This window comes from Periophthalmus magnuspinnatus, chromosome 4 (assembly GCF_009829125.3).
Source record: "Periophthalmus magnuspinnatus isolate fPerMag1 chromosome 4, fPerMag1.2.pri, whole genome shotgun sequence".
In the NCBI taxonomy this organism is placed as follows: Eukaryota; Metazoa; Chordata; class Actinopteri; order Gobiiformes; family Gobiidae; genus Periophthalmus; species Periophthalmus magnuspinnatus.
In genome coordinates, this window is record NC_047129.1 from 34,582,522 (window position 1) to 34,598,000 (window position 15,479).

Genomic DNA, 15,479 nt, shown 5'->3' on the forward strand with positions numbered 1-15,479 from the left:
ACAGAGAGGAGACAGAGAGGACACAGAGAGGACACAGAGAGGACACAGAGAGGAGACAGAGAGAGGACAGAGAGGAGAGAGGACACAGAGAGGAGAGAGGACACAGAGAGGAGACAGAGAGGACACAGAGAGGACACAGAGGACACAGAGAGGAGACAGAGAGGACACAGAGAGGACACAGAGAGGACACAGAGAGGAGACAGAGAGAGGACAGAGAGGAGAGAGGACACAGAGAGGAGAGAGGACACAGAGAGGACACAGAGAGGAGACAGAGAGGACACAGAGAGGAGACAGAGAGAGGACAGAGAGGAGAGAGGACACAGAGAGGAGAGAGGACACAGAGAGGACACAGAGAGGAGACAGAGAGGACACAGAGAGGAGACAGAGAGAGGACAGAGAGGAGAGAGGACACAGAGAGGAGAGAGGACACAGAGAGGACACAGAGAGGAGACACAGAGAGAGGACACAGAGAGAGGACACAGAGGAGACACAGAGAGGACACAGAGAGGAGACAGACAGGACACAGAGAGGAGACAGAGAGAGGACACAGAGAGAGGACACAGAGGAGACACAGAGAGGACACAGAGAGGACACAGAGAGGAGACAGAGAGGACACAGAGAGAGGACACAGAGGAGACACAGAGAGGACACAGAGAGGACACAGAGAGGAGACAGAGAGGACACAGAGAGAGGACACAGAGGAGACACAGAGGACACAGAGAGGACACAGAGAGGAGACAGAGAGAGGACACAGAGGAGACACAGAGAGGACACAGAGAGGACACAGAGAGGACACAGAGAGGAGACAGAGAGGACACAGAGAGGAGACAGAGAGAGGACACAGAGGAGACACAGAGAGGACACAGAGAGGACACAGAGAGGAGACAGAGAGAGGACACAGAGGAGACACAGAGAGGACACAGAGAGGACACAGAGAGGAGACAGAGAGGACACAGAGAGGAGACAGAGAGGACACAGAGAGAGGACACAGAGAGGACACAGAGAGGAGACACAGAGAGGACACAGAGAGGAGACACAGAGAGGACACAGAGAGGACACAGAGAGGAGACAGAGAGGAGACAGAGGAGACAGAGGAGACAGAGAGGAGAGAGGAGACAGAGGAGACACAGAGAGGAGACACAGAGGAGACACAGAGAGGACACAGAGAGGACACAGAGAGGACACAGAGAGGAGACAGAGGAGACAGAGAGAGGAGACAGAGAGGAGAGAGGAGACAGAGGAGACACAGAGAGGAGACACAGAGGAGACACAGAGGAGACACAGAGAGGACACAGAGAGGACACAGAGAGGAGACAGAGGAGACAGAGAGGAGACAGAGAGGACACAGACAGGAGACAGAGAGAGGAGACAGAGAGGACACAGAGGAGACACAGAGAGGAGACAGAGAGGAGAGAGGAGACAGAGGAGACACAGGAGACAGAGAGGAGACACAGAGGAGACACAGAGAGGACACAGAGGAGACACAGAGAGGACACAGAGAGGACACAGAGAGGAGACAGAGAGGAGACAGAGGAGACACAGAGAGGACACAGAGAGGACACAGAGAGGACACAGAGAGGAGACACAGAGGAGACACAGAGAGGACACAGAGGAGACACAGAGAGGACACAGAGAGGACACAGAGAGGAGACAGAGAGGAGACAGAGGAGACACAGAGAGGACACAGAGAGGACACAGAGAGGACACAGAGAGGACACAGAGAGGACACAGAGAGGAGACAGAGAGGAGACAGAGGAGACACAGAGAAGACACAGAGAGGACACAGAGAGGACACAGAGAGGAGACAGAGAGGAGACAGAGGAGACACAGAGAGGACACAGAGAGGACACAGAGAGGACACAGAGAGGAGACACAGAGGAGACACAGAGAGGACACAGAGGAGACACAGAGAGGACACAGAGAGGACACAGAGAGGAGACACAGAGAGGACACAGAGAGGACACAGAGAGGAGACAGAGAGGAGACAGAGGAGACACAGAGAGGACACAGAGGAGACACAGAGAGGACACAGAGAGGACACAGAGAGGAGACAGAGAGGAGACAGAGGAGACACAGAGAGGACACAGAGAGGACACAGAGAGGACACAGAGAGGAGACACAGAGGAGACACAGAGAGGACACAGAGGAGACACAGAGAGGACACAGAGAGGACACAGAGAGGAGACACAGAGAGGACACAGAGAGGACACAGAGAGGAGACAGAGAGGAGACAGAGGAGACACAGAGAGGACACAGAGGAGACACAGAGGGGACACAGAAAGTGAACTGGAGCCAGAGCCGCCGGAGCCGTAGCGCGCCCCTGCTCACTTCCTGTTTGGGACATGGCGGCGGGACATGGCGGTGGGACATGGCGGCGGGACATGGCGGCGGGACATGGCGGCGGGACATATCTGTCCGTTTAAATACTCGTCTGAAGCTCCTGACTGGGCTCCTGGCTCAGATCTGGAGAAGGTCACATCTGGAAACACTTTAGATGTAACCTAAGGCACAGAGAGGAGGAGGAGGAGGAGGAGGAGGAGGAGGGAGGTGCCCACTGCCAATTAATGCCTGGAACTCACAATGTTGCTTTCAAATTACCTGTGTTGATACTTTGCAGCTGATGTCATCAACGTGCATGCTAACTGTGAGCACTGCCCTGTCTGGGGCGCGTTAGACGCTCGTATTGATCACAGGCTCCTGAAAATGTACCGTTTAAATCAATTTTGTGTTTTTTTTTCTTGAGTTTTCAGACCGACTTAAAACAATTTTTTTGACAGTGTTTGAAAATGCGCTGAAAACTGCTGAACATTACACCATAGAGATGCATGTACAACGCCCCCAGCGAGATGTCACAGTAAAGTATCAGTTTAACTCTGGACAAAAGTTTGTGTTCACATTCTGAAGCTGAAAACATCAACTTCAACAGAGCCACTCTTCATCTCCAAAGGCGTGCCACAGGGCTGCGTTTTGGGACCAACCCTTTTCTTCATCGACATCAGTGAAAAAGCCAAAGCTGTTGCCCGATTCAGCTCTACACTGAAGAGACATTCTGTATTCTGTGGGTGTTTCCTGGTCACCTTTTTCACAAGCTGCATCTACACCACCAGAACCAGACGCACGCTCTTCAGTCGAAGAAATCCCGCCCCCTTTTATCACCTGTGCAGACTATCCAGTTCTGGAGTTGGTCACATCTAGAAATATCTTGGCGTCTGGTTGGACTCATACCCCACATTTCTAATCTATTCTTCCTCAGTATTTTCGTGGCATCAAACACATCTTGGTTAAGACAACACGGCTCCATCTTGAACTATAGAGACGTAATCTACAAAATGGCACCCGACTCCACACTGAAAAAGTGAGACACACACACACACCACTCCACCAGCGCCCCCTTTCACACTCACCTTTGTGTGTTTCCTGCTCGTTCCTTGGAGACTCCATCCTCAAACCATTTACCTGGTTAAATAAAGTAAAGTTGAGTCATATTTCTCCCAGTGTTGATGTTAATGCAGAACGAGCTCACGCTGAGTCGAATAAAGAAAGTGAAACTGAAAGTGAAACTGAAAGTGAAGCTGAAAGTGAAGCTGAAAGTGAACCACAGAGTCACAGCGTTTAACACAGAGTTAAAATGACCCTGAAGAGTTTATCCAAGAAGTGACTCTGAACTCTGCAGCTCCGCCCCGCACGAAACCAGTTCAAACCAGCTCAAACCTGTTTAAACCAGTTCAAACCTGTTTTAACCTCTTTAAACCAGCTCAAACCAGCTCAAACTTGTTTAAACCAGTTCAAACCTGTTTAAACCAGTTCAAACCAGCTCAAACTTGTTTAAACCAGTTCAAACCTGTTCAAACCTGTTTAAACAAGTTCAAACCTGTTCAAACCTGTTTAAACCAGCTCAAACCCCTTTAAACCTGTTTAAACCAGCTCAAACCCCTTTAAACCAGTTCAAACCAGCTCAAACCAGTTTATACCAGCTCAAACCAGTTCAAACCTGTTTAAACAAGTTCAAACCTGTTCAAACCTGTTTAAACCAGCTCAAACCCCTTTAAACCAGTTCAAACCAGCTCAAACCAGTTTATACCAGCTCAAACCAGTTCAAACCAGCTCAAACCTGTTTAAACCAGTTCAAACCTGTTTAAAACTGTTTAAACCAGTTCAGACCTGTTCAAATTGTTTAAACTAAAACTTGTGTGTGTTTTATATTAAAGTTGTTGTTTTGTTTTTATCTTTATTTACACTGGTATAAATTGAATGTGCATGTTCTGTCATTGAAAAAGTGTCCAGTTAGAGCTGCTCCTCAGACTCACAGCTCCTCCTCACAGCTCCTCCCCAGACTCACAGCTCCTCCCCAGACTCACAGCTCCTCCTCAGACTCACAGCTCCTCCTCACAGCTCCTTCCCAGACTCACAGCTCCTCCTCACAGCTGCTCCTCAGACTCACAGCTCCTCCTCACAGCTCCTCCTCAGACTCACAGCTCCTCCTCACAGCTCCTCCTCAGACTCACAGCTCCTCCTCACAGCTCCTTCTCAGACTCACAGCTCCTCCTCAGACTCACAGCTCCTCCTCACAGCTCCTCCCCAGACTCACAGCTCCTCCTCACAGCTCCTCCCCAGACTCACAGCTCCTCCTCACAGCTCCTCCTCAGACTCACAGCTCCTCCTCACAGCTCCTCCTCACAGCTCCTCCTCACAGCTCCTCCTCAGACTCACAGCTCCTCCTCAGACTCACAGCTCCTCCTCACAGCTCCTTCCCAGACTCACAGCTTCTCCTCACAGCTCCTCCCCAGACTCACAGCTCCTCCTCACAGCTCCTCCTCACAGCTCCTCCTCACAGCTCCTCCCCAGACTCACAGCTCCTCCTCAGACTCACAGCTCCTCCTCACAGCTCCTCCCCAGACTCACAGCTCCTCCCCAGACTCACAGCTCCTCCTCAGACTCACAGCTCCTCCTCAGACTCACAGCTCCTCCTCACAGCTCCTCCCCAGACTCACAGCTCCTCCCCAGACTCACAGCTCCTCCTCAGACTCACAGCTCCTCCCCAGACTCACAGCTCCTCCTCACAGCTCCTCCTCAGACTCACAGCTCCTCCCCAGACTCACAGCTCCTCCTCACAGCTCCTCCTCACACCTCCTCCTCAGAGTGACAGCTCCTCCTCACAGCTCCTCCTCAGACTGTGGCCAGTGTTGGATTAAGTCTGTCTCAGGAGTAAAGTGAACGCTCTGTGGACAGGGCCATGAGTGTTAAAATAACTCTTAAAGTGTTAAACCTTCACTTTATATTATAAAGCTGCTCCAGGGCCCTGATTATTTAAAAAAATCAAACATGTTCCACAAATGTTGAACTTTCTCATGATGAGTTTGTGATCGGCTCCACAAAAATATTAATTTTGTTATTTTATGTTATTTTATGTTTAAAGTCTTTTCAGCTGGACAAACTCACGTCTTTGGGTGAAAAACGACTCCACTTCAGTCATGTGACTTTTGTTTATTTAAACTGACCGAGAAAACACTGAACTGTGGGATTTTAATTCATGTGGAAAGACCCAGGAATCACAGATAATAAACATAAATCAGGACTAAACCAGGACTAAACCAGGACTAAACCAGGTCTAAACCAGGACTAAACCAGGACTAAACCAGGAAGAAACCAGGACTAAACCAGGTCTAAACCAGGACTAAACCAGGACTAAACCAGGACTAAACCAGGTCTAAACCAGGACTAAACCAGCACTAAACCAGGACTAACCCAGGACTAAATCTTTAACACACTCGTTGAGTTCTAATGATAAGGTTTTGGAGTGACCTCTGACACTTGACCTGTGACCTCTGCTCTGTAAACAAAAACATCAGAGAAACAAGATGGCCGACAAAATGAGTTTCTTCACACGTAAAAATCAGTTTGAAATATTCGTCTGTTTTGTTGCTCCACAGTTTAACCTGAAATGAAAACTCAGACCAGAGATATGAGACCGGGTTATGATTAACATCTCTATCGACATAAAACAGACCTGGTTTAGTCCTGGTTTAGTCCTGGTTCACTCCTGGTTTAGTCCTGTTTTAGTCCTGGTTTAGTCCTGGTTTAGTCCTGTTTTAGTCCTGTTTTAGTCCTGGTTTAGTCCTGGTTTAGTCCTGTTTTAGTCCTGTTTTAGTCCTGTTTTAGTCCTGGTTTAGTCCTGGTTTAGTCCTGTTTTAGTCCTGTTTTAGTCCTGGTTTAGTCCTGGTTTAGTCCTGTTTTAGTCCTGGTTTAGTCCTGTTTTAGTCCTGTTTTAGTCCTGTTTTAGTCCTGGTTTAGTCCTGGTTTAGTCCTGTTTTAGTCCTGTTTTAGTCCTGGTTTAGTCCTGGTTCAGTCCTGTTTTAGTCCTGTTTTAGTCCTGGTTCAGTCCTGTTTTAGTCTTGTTTTAGTCCTGTTTTAGTCCTGTTTTAGTCCTGTTTTAGTCCTGGTTTAGTCCTGTTTTAGTCCTGGTTTAGTCCTGGTTTAGTCCTGTTTTAGTCCTGGTTTAGTCCTGGTTTAGTCCTGTTTTAGTCCTGGTTTAGTCCTGTTTTAGTCCTGGTTTAGTCCTGTTTTAGTCCTGTTTTAGTCCTGTTTTAGTCCTGGTTTAGTCCTGGTTTAGTCCTGTTTTAGTCCTGTTTTAGTCCTGGTTTAGTCCTGTTTTAGTCCTGGTTTAGTCCTGTTTTAGTCCTGGTTTAGTCCTGGTTTAGTCCTGTTTTAGTCCTGGTTTAGTCCTGTTTTAGTCCTGGTTTAGTCCTGTTTTAGTCCTGTTTTAGTCCTGTTTTAGTCCTGGTTTAGTCCTGGTTTAGTCCTGTTTTAGTCCTGTTTTAGTCCTGGTTCAGTCCTGGTTTAGTCCTGTTTTAGTCCTGGTTTAGTCCTGTTTTAGTCCTGGTTTAGTCCTGGTTTAGTCCTGTTTTAGTCCTGTTTTAGTCCTGGTTTAGTCCTGGTTTAGTCCTGTTTTAGTCCTGTTTTAGTCCTGTTTTAGTCCTGGTTTAGTCCTGGTTTAGTCCTGTTTTAGTCCTGTTTTAGTCCTGGTTTAGTCCTGGTTTAGTCCTGTTTTAGTCCTGGTTTAGTCCTGTTTTAGTCCTGTTTTAGTCCTGTTTTAGTCCTGGTTTAGTCCTGGTTTAGTCCTGTTTTAGTCCTGTTTTAGTCCTGGTTTAGTCCTGGTTCAGTCCTGTTTTAGTCCTGTTTTAGTCCTGGTTCAGTCCTGTTTTAGTCTTGTTTTAGTCCTGTTTTAGTCCTGTTTTAGTCCTGTTTTAGTCCTGGTTTAGTCCTGTTTTAGTCCTGGTTTAGTCCTGGTTTAGTCCTGTTTTAGTCCTGGTTTAGTCCTGGTTTAGTCCTGTTTTAGTCCTGGTTTAGTCCTGTTTTAGTCCTGGTTTAGTCCTGTTTTAGTCCTGTTTTAGTCCTGTTTTAGTCCTGGTTTAGTCCTGGTTTAGTCCTGTTTTAGTCCTGTTTTAGTCCTGGTTTAGTCCTGTTTTAGTCCTGGTTTAGTCCTGTTTTAGTCCTGGTTTAGTCCTGGTTTAGTCCTGTTTTAGTCCTGGTTTAGTCCTGTTTTAGTCCTGGTTTAGTCCTGGTTTAGTCCTGTTTTAGTCCTGTTTTAGTCCTGGTTTAGTCCTGGTTTAGTCCTGTTTTAGTCCTGTTTTAGTCCTGGTTCAGTCCTGGTTTAGTCCTGTTTTAGTCCTGGTTTAGTCCTGTTTTAGTCCTGTTTTAGTCCTGTTTTAGTCCTGGTTTAGTCCTGGTTTAGTCTTGTTTTAGTCTTGTTTTAGTCTTGTTTTAGTCCTGTTTTAGTCCTGGTTTAGTCCTGTTTTAGTCCTGGTTTAGTCCTGTTTTAGTCCTGTTTTAGTCCTGTTTTAGTCCTGGTTTAGTCCTGGTTTAGTCCTGTTTTAGTCCTGTTTTAGTCCTGGTTCAGTCCTGTTTTAGTCCTGTTTTAGTCCTGTTTTAGTCCTGTTTTAGTCCTGTTTTAGTCCTGGTTTAGTCCTGTTTTAGTCCTGGTTTAGTCCTGTTTTAGTCCTGTTTTAGTCCTGGTTTAGTCCTGGTTTAGTCCTGTTTTAGTCCTGGTTTAGTCCTGTTTTAGTCCTGGTTTAGTCCTGTTTTAGTCCTGTTTTAGTCCTGTTTTAGTCCTGTTTTAGTCCTGTTTTAGTCCTGGTTTAGTCCTGGTTTAGTCCTGTTTTAGTCCTGTTTTAGTCCTGGTTCAGTCCTGTTTTAGTCCTGTTTTAGTCCTGGTTCAGTCCTGTTTTAGTCCTGTTTTAGTCCTGTTTTAGTCCTGGTTTAGTCCTGGTTTAGTCCTGGTTTAGTCCTGTTTTAGTCCTGGTTTAGTCCTGTTTTAGTCCTGGTTTAGTCCTGTTTTAGTCCTGTTTTAGTCCTGGTTTAGTCCTGTTTTAGTCCTGTTTTAGTCCTGTTTTAGTCCTGGTTTAGTCCTGGTTTAGTCCTGTTTTAGTCCTGTTTTAGTCCTGGTTCAGTCCTGTTTTAGTCCTGTTTTAGTCCTGGTTCAGTCCTGTTTTAGTCCTGTTTTAGTCCTGGTTCAGTCCTGTTTTAGTCCTGTTTTAGTCCTGTTTTAGTCCTGGTTTAGTCCTGGTCTGTCTGCAGCTCATAAATCCCGGTTTATGGCCCTGGACTCGGGTTCTTGTCCAAACTCTGTGTGAGACTCTGAGACTTTCATTCTCTTTGAACTTTCTGCTCCACGTTTGTAAAATTCAATATTATTTTCCCCACGGAGCCGTAAACCCAGAAATCTGCACCGGGACCTGAAAAAGTCCACAAGCAAGAGGAAAAGAAACATGAAGAAAAGAAACATGAAGAAAAGAAACATGAAGAAAAGAAACACGAGGAAAAGAAACACGAGGAAAAGAAACAACCTCCTCTTTAATACCACATAGAAGTAAATACCTCCTCTTTAATAATCCATCCATCCATTTTCTTCCTCTTATCCGGGGCCGGGTCGCGGGGGAATCAGTCTAAGCAGGGACTCCCAGACTTCCCTCACCCCAGACACGTCCTCCAGCTCCTCCGGTGGGACCCCAAGGCCAGAGAGACATAGTCCCTCCAGCGTGTCCTGGGTCTTCCCCGGGGCCTCCTCCCGGTGGGACATGCCCAGAACACCTCCCTAGGGAGGCGTCCAGGAGGCATCCTGAGCAGATGCCCGAGCCTCAGCTGGTTCCTCTCAACGTGTAGGAGCAGCGGCTCTACTCCGAGCTCCTCCCGTGTGACCGAGCTCCTCACCCTATCTCTAAGGGAGCGTCTAGACACCCTGCGGAGGAAACCCATTTCAGCCGCTTGTATCCGCGATCTTGTCCTTTCGGTCATTACCCAAAGCTCATGACCATAGGTGAGGGTAGGAACGTAGATTGACCGGTAAATCGAGAGCTTCGCCTTCCGGCTCAGCTCCTTCTTTACCACAACGGACCGATACAGCGACCGCATCACTGCAGACGCTGCACCGATCCGCCTGTCAATCTCACGCTCCATCCTTCCCTCACTCGTGAACAAGACCCCGAGATACTTGAACTCCTCCACTTGGGGCAGAGACTCTCCACCCGGAGAGAGCAAACCACCTTTTTCCGGTGGAGAACCATGGCCTCGGATTTGGAGGAGCTGATTCTCATCCCAGACACTTCACACTCGGCTGCAAACCGCCCCAGAGCTGCAGGTCCTGACTCGAAGAAGCATCAGGACAAACATCATCTGCAAACAGCAGAGATGAAATCCTGTGGTTCCCATACTCCCGGAGCACCCCCCAAAGGACACCACGAGGGACACGGTCGAATGCCTTCTCCAGATCCACAAAACACATGTGGACTGTGGCAAACTCCCATGAGCCCTCGAGGACCCGATGGAGAGTATAGAGCTGGTCCAGTGTTCCACGACCGGGACAAAAACCACACTGCTCCTCCTGAATCTGAGGTTTGACTATCGGTCGGATTCTCCTCTCCAGTCCCTGGAGTAGACCTGAGGCTGAGGAGTGTGATTCTCCTGTAATTGGAACACACCCTCCGGTCCCCCTTCTTATACAGAGGGACCACCACCCCGGTCTGCCATTCCACAGGTACTGTCCCCGACCGCCACGCGATGTTGCAGAGACGTGTCAGCCAAGACAGCCCCACAACATCCAGAGACTTGAGGTACTCAGGACGGATCTCGTCCACCCCCGGAGCCTTGCCACCGAGGAGCTTGCCAACCACCTCAGTGACTTCAGCCAGGGTGATGGATAAGTCCGCCTCTGGGTCCCCAGTCTCTGCTTCTTCCTCTGAAGACGTGACAGTGGGATTGAGGAGATCCTCAAAGTATTCCTTCCACCGCCCGACAACATCCCCAGTCGAGGTCAGCAGCTCTCCACCCGCACTGTAAACAGTGTTGGTGAAGCACTGCTTCTCCCTCCTGAGGCGTCGGACGGTTTGCCAGAATCTTTTTGAGGCCATCCGATAGTCCTCCTCCATGGCCTCCCTGAACTCCTCCCAACCCCGAGTTTTTGCCTCTGTGACTGCTCGAGCCGCGGCACGCTTGGCCCGCCTGTACTCATCGGCTGCCTCAGGAGTCCCACGAGCCAACAAGGCTCGATAGGACTCCTTCTTCAGCTTGACGGCATCCCTTACTTCCGGTGTCCACAACCGGGTTCGGGAATTGCCGCCGCGACAAGCACCACAGACCTTACGACCACAACTACGAGCGGCCGCATTGACAATAGAGGTGGAGAACATGGCCCACTCGGAGTCCATGTCTCCAACCTCCCCCGGGATCAGGGAGAAGCTCTCCCGGAGGTGGGAGTTGAAGACCCCCCTGACAGAGGGCTCCGCCAGACGTTCCCAGCAGACCCTCACAATACGCTTGGGCCTGCCAGGTCTGTCCGGCTTCCTCCTCCACCAGCGGATCCAACTCACCACCAGGTGGTGATCAGTTGACAGCTCAGCCCCTCTCTTCACCCGAGTGTCCAAGACACGCGGTCGGAGGTCAGATGACACGACAACAAAGTTGATCATCGACCTCCGACCTAGAGTGTCCTGGTGCCACGTGCACCGATGGACACCCTTGTGCTCGAACATGGTGTTTGTTATGGACAAACTGTGACTAGCACAGAAGAACAACAACAAAACACCGCTCGGGTTCAGATCGGGGAGGCCGTTCCTCCCAATCACGCCCCTCCAGGTGTCACTGTCGTTACCCACATGGGCGTTGAAGTCCCCCAGGAGAACAATGGAGTCCCCGGTTGGTGCACTGTCTAGTACCCCTCCCAGGGACTCCAAGAAGGCCGGGTACTCTGCACTGCTGTTTGGCCCGTAGGCCGACACAACAGTGAGAGACCTGTCCCCGACCCGAAGGCGCAGGGACGCGACCCTCTTGTTCACCGGAGTGAACCCCAACACGCAGCGGCTGAGCTGTGGGGCAATGAGCCCACACCAGCTCGCCGCCGCTCCCCGCGGGCAACACCAGAGAAATGGAGAGTCCAACCCCTCTCAAGAAGTTGGGTTCCAGAGCGCAAGCTGTGTGTGGAGGTGAGGCCGACTATATCTAGCCGGTAACGCTCAACCTCCCGCACAAGCTCAGGCTCCTTCCCCCCAGTGAGGTGACCTCCATGTCCCCAGAGCCAGTCTCCATGTCCAGAGATCCGGTCGTCGAGGTCCCCGCCTTCGACTGCCGCCCAGATCTTCAAGCACCGGCCCCTTACAGATCCTCCTGCGGGTGGTGGGTCCACATGAGGACGGCCCCACGTCGTTCCTTCGGGCTGGGCCCGGCCGAGCCCCGTGGGGAAAAGTCCGGCCACCAGGCGCTCGCTGTCGAGCACCCACCCCAGGCCTGGCTCCAGGGTGGGGCCCCGGTAACGCCGGTCCGGGCAACGTAGCTTGCGTTGATTTAACTCTCTTCATAAGGGGCTTTTGAACCCCTCTCTGAACTGCCCCCGTCCCTGAACCACCACCTTAACGTGGTGGAGGTTTGAGCCCGAATGATCCTGGGAGCTCTGTTGTCGGGGGCTTCATGCCTCTGGTCGGGTCACCCATGGCAAACAGGTCCAGACGAAGAGCGGTTCAGAAGCCCCAGAAGCCCCCCTTTAATACCCCACAGAAGTAAACACCTCCTCTTTAACAGTTTCTCTGATCTGTCGTTTCGTTTGAGTTCCAAGTGTTTTAAATTGAAGCTTTGCAGAGACACACTGTTTGAAACTGTTTTATTCATACTTCAATACTTCATATACTCATGTTTATCTGGTACAAATACATGTAAAAGTACTATAGTGTGGTCTGTATACAGGGCCCAGCGCGTTTACACGAGGTCCACAAAAACAAAACTGTACAAAATCATCAAAATCAGAAACGATAATCACACTGTACAAAAGAAACCAGGAAAGTCACATCCAGGACAAAACAGGAAGTGAACGAAACAAATCCAGAATATTCACTTTGTTCAACATGTTTCATCATGTTTCAAACTTTCTATTTCAATCTGTTCAGATGTTTCTCCATGTTCTGGTCGTTTCTTCTCCTTGAGCCTCTGAAGTTTTATTTGGACTGATTCAAGTTTGAGTTTAATCTTCAATCCATTATTTTGAAGACGCCATTTTGTAGATAAAACCCTGTTTTCACCTCCACCTGTGACACGCCCCCAATGTGACACGCCCACTGTGACACGCCCCCAATGTGACACGCCCCCTGTGACACGCCCCCAATGTGACACGCCCCCTGTGACACGCCCCCAATGTGACATGCGCAATGTGACACGCCCACTGTGACACGCCCCCTGTGACACGCCCCCTGTGACACGCCCCCTGTGACACGCCCCCTGTGACACGCCCCCTGTGACACGCCCCCTGTGACACGCCCCCTGTGACACGCCCCTGTGACACGCCCCCTGTGTAAACAATAACAGGATTATCCTCGAGTGTCAGAGATGAGAACCCTAGAGACACAGGCGCGACGGGGCGGTGTCTGATTGGTTGTTGACCCGCTGCACGCCGCTCGTTAAACGGCGTCACGTTTGAGACGATGTGGATTCAGATGTTTTCACTTGTGTAAATATGTTTGGCTGCAGATCAGGAAAAGTTTACGTTGAACATTTGCCAGAAGATGTTTTCGATTTGTGCGATTTAAAGTTTAATTAAACGACTGGATTCAAGATATGATTCTGAGTCGTTTTAACTCGTGGAAATGTTCAGAACGTTCCTTTTCTCTCCGATTTATTATTTTATCTTTCACCTGTGAGTCAAACTCGAACATTTTTAAAGAGTCAAACATCATGAAACACGACGCCACATGATTTAAAATGACAAACATCATCTGGTTTAGACGAGATTTAATCCCAATTTAGTCCTGGTTTAGTGCTGGTTTAGTCCTGGTTTAGTCTTGGTTTAGTCCTGGTTTAGTCCTGGTTTAGCCCTCATTTAGTCCTGGTTTAGTCCTGATTTAGTCCTGGTTCAGTCCTGGTTTAGTCCTGGTTCAGTCCTGGTTTAGTCCTGGTTTAGTCCTGGTTTGGTCCTGGTTTGGTCCTGGTTTAGTCCTGGTTTAGTCCTGGTTTAGTCCTGGTTTAGTCCTGGTTCAGTCCTGGTTTAGTCCTGGTTTAGTCCTGGTTTAGTCCTGGTTTGGTCCTGGTTCGGTCCTGGTTTAGTCCTGGTTTAGTCCTGGTTCAGTCCTGGTTCAGTCCTGGTTTAGTCCTGGTTTAGTCCTGGTTTAGTCCTGGTTTAGTCCTGGTTTAGTCCTGGTTTGGTCCTGGTTCGGTCCTGGTTTAGTCCTTGTTTAGTCCTGGTTCAGTCCTGGTTCAGTCCTGGTTTAGTCCTGGTTTAGTCCTGGTTTAGTCCTGGTTCAGTCCTGGTTCGGTCCTGGTTTAGTCCTTGTTTAGTCCTTGTTTAGTCCTGGTTCAGTCCTGGTTCAGTCCTGGTTTAGTCCTGGTTTAGTCCTGGTTTAGTCCTGGTTTAGTCCTGGTTCAGTCCTGGTTTAGTCCTGGTTTAGTCCTGGTTTAGGCACAGAGATAAATCCACACACGTCTCATGTTGAGTCCTTCAGTGATTCTGTTCAGTTCTTTATATAAAAATATAAAAATGCCGAGGGGTAAAAGTCTTAAAAGTCTAAAACACGGCACAAAAACGAGTCCAGAAAAAAACACGGCACAAAAACGAGTCCAGAAAAAAACACGGCACAAAAACGAGTCCAGAAAAAAAACGGCACAAAAACGAGTCCAGAAAAAAAAACGGCACAAAAACGAGTCCAGAAAAAAACACGGCACAAAAACGAGTCCAGAAAAAAAACGGCACAAAAACGAGTCCATAAAAAAAAAAAAAAAAACAGAAGAGAAAGAACAAAACCTCAAAGTCTGTGATGTGGAAAGTAAAAGCTCCGATTCTTTGGGTGACTCAGCGTTTGTATTGCACGTTTACATGTGTGGACAGCAGAGGGCGCAAGGACTCTGCACCCCGAGTGGAGCAGTTTAAATGAGGCTAAAACAGTATCTCAGTGAGGACGGTCCGTGGCTCAGTTGGTAGAGCGTTTGCCCACTGATCCGAGGGTTTGCGGTTCAAATCCTGCTCTCGACATACAAAAAAAAAAACAACAACATCGGTTTTGCGGTCGGATCCACTGATACAAACATCGGCGGTGCGATTCCAGCTCCCACAGATGAACGATGTCGTTGTGTCCTTGGGCAAGACACTTAACCACCTCGGTGATTGTGTGCGTGGGTCACTTTGAGCCTCGGAGGTGGAAAAGCGTTCGGACATCTTCATGGACGATGCCGATATCGATGTTTAGAATCCAGAGAAACCGAAGGACGATAAACTTGGACGATGTTTTTGGGCCGACTTAAAAGAACTCCAGCCTGACCCCGTTCGGACACACTCCTGAGACCTGCTGTCGGTTCTGCAGGTCTCTCTTCGCTCGCGTGGTCAGATCGAGTTTTGTGAGTTCTTCGGGAATTAGAAAACTGTTCTGAAACGTACGAGGACACTCAGACCGACGATGTGAGATCCTCCAAACACAAACAAACTGAGGTAAAAATGATCCAAATGTGTTTCAGTGCCGTTTCATGTAACTTCAGAACAGATGTGGAGATGTTCAGAGACGCTTTGGGCCACACGAGTCCAGTAAAGTCGCCTTCACACACCAAAATGGAATATCGACAGAGCCAATACCTTGGAATCGATATCCAATCCATCAAAATGTTAAATATCGATGCCGATGTTGAATACTGTAGTGAAGTCACACCAGAAGCTGATGGAGCTGATGGAGCCTCCTGGACGAGCGGTCAGACTGATGGAGCTGAACTTTTGTTGCGTATTTTCTTAAAGGTCCATATCACACACAGACCTGGAGTTGTGTTTTGTTTCGTTCTCACACGTTTCACGCACAAACCTGCAGATTTAAACACTCTGTTCCACCTTGTGATGTCATCATGTGGTGATACAGGAAGTGCTCCACTGTGTTTTTAAACTCCACCTTCTCTAGAATCATCTGGATCATTTCAGTCCTGGAGTTGTCTCTTATCTCGACTGAACTAAAGGTAAAAGGAGGAGTTCA